Source organism: Poecilia formosa, unplaced genomic scaffold, assembly GCF_000485575.1.
Source record: "Poecilia formosa unplaced genomic scaffold, Poecilia_formosa-5.1.2 Scaffold1055, whole genome shotgun sequence".
Taxonomy (NCBI): Eukaryota; Metazoa; Chordata; class Actinopteri; order Cyprinodontiformes; family Poeciliidae; genus Poecilia; species Poecilia formosa.
In genome coordinates, this window is record NW_006800994.1 from 6,238 (window position 1) to 7,690 (window position 1,453).

The 1,453-nt window shown below is 32.2% G+C and overlaps 1 protein-coding gene across 1 annotated transcript in view; it reads left to right on the plus strand.

Moving 5' to 3' along the window:
* The window catches only part of LOC103132437 (gastrula zinc finger protein XlCGF8.2DB-like), a 14,337-nt gene that overhangs the window by 4,498 nt on the left and 8,386 nt on the right, over positions 1 to 1,453 (plus strand). The gene's annotated exons all lie outside the window — the stretch shown is intronic.

The following is a 1,453-nucleotide window of genomic DNA, read 5'->3' on the forward strand; positions in this document are numbered from 1 at the left end:
CTGGATTTTACCCGGATACCGAAGATCATCTTACACCGGATAAGTACGTAACACCTTCACGTTTTACTGATGATATGAGGCACGAATAAGGATTTATAGCTTCTGATTATGACTGAAATGTGTTTTCTGTGTGCTATTTTAATTTATATTAAAAAGCTAATATCTGAGTTTTTAGCCAATCTATTATTTCTTTTGGAATTGTTTGTAGTTTAACTGTTTTAAGCTTAAAATTCTCATCTCTTTAAACTTTTAGATTTCATTACAATTTTGATCCTTTTCTTGTTTTTATTCTATTAATTTTTTAGATTTTATGTATTATATCATCACTTTTCTCCAATACACAATTCTCAACATCTTCTGTAATTGATATATTTTACTAGATTTTGTTCTTAAATCACTCTTGCATGTTACAATAGCTGTTGAAATAAAATATGATAAATGGGACTTGTTCTGAACGCTAATTGGAGCTAATGCTAGCTTACTTCTACACGTGTGTGAGAGCTAACATGATCTAGCTGAAGGACTGAAGTTCATTTGAATTGATGTGTTTAGTACAAACCCTATTTTAAATCAATCATGGGCCTATAAAATGCTGGGGGGGACACATAAAATGACATGGCGGGCCACATGTGGCCCGCGGGCCTTGAGTTTGACACATGTGATCTAGCTGAAGGACTGAAGTTCATTTGAATTTGATGTGTTTAGTACTTTTTGAGAGAGTTCTCACTCAAAGGACATTATTTTGGTTTCTTTATTTTTATTTGATGGTTTTTATGGGTTTGTTGCAAAAAAAACCACATAAGCCACATGTTTAGGACATATGTGAAGCTGAGTACAGAGGCACAAGATTAAAGGAGAATTGCGCCTTTTTCAGTCTTATATTAAGATTGGAGTTAATGCTTAAATGTTAAAATCTATTTTATTTGTGTTAATTAAAAATGGCAAATGCTATTAATATAGCTAAAAGCCATTTTATATTTTTTTATTCTGATAGTTAAATACAAAAGGTCTCAGAAAAGAGGACAAGTACTACTTTAAAGTACTATCTACAAATTAATATGGTTCAGAGATGTAAAATCTATTTGTGAATTTTGTAATTTGATGGAATTCTTAATGCTAAATGGAGCACGTTAAAAGAATATTAATATGGTTTAAAGAATATTACAGCCATGTCTTATGTAATGATGCCAATGGTTCTCTGCTAAAGTATGTGATACCCGAAGTATGTTGTATATGAAGTGTATTTGTACCACAGAAGAAGAATTAATCTTCCGGTTGAATGTGAAGGAAGCTCAATGTGTGAGCCTCATTTTTCTCATGCCACAGCATCAAACGTTGAGGGAAGATCATTATCTACATTATCCTCACCCATCCAAGTTTGCAGGGGAACACACAATATGGCAAAAAATAGCATGTAAGTTTTAGCTAAACAAACAAGCTTTAATGTAGCTTT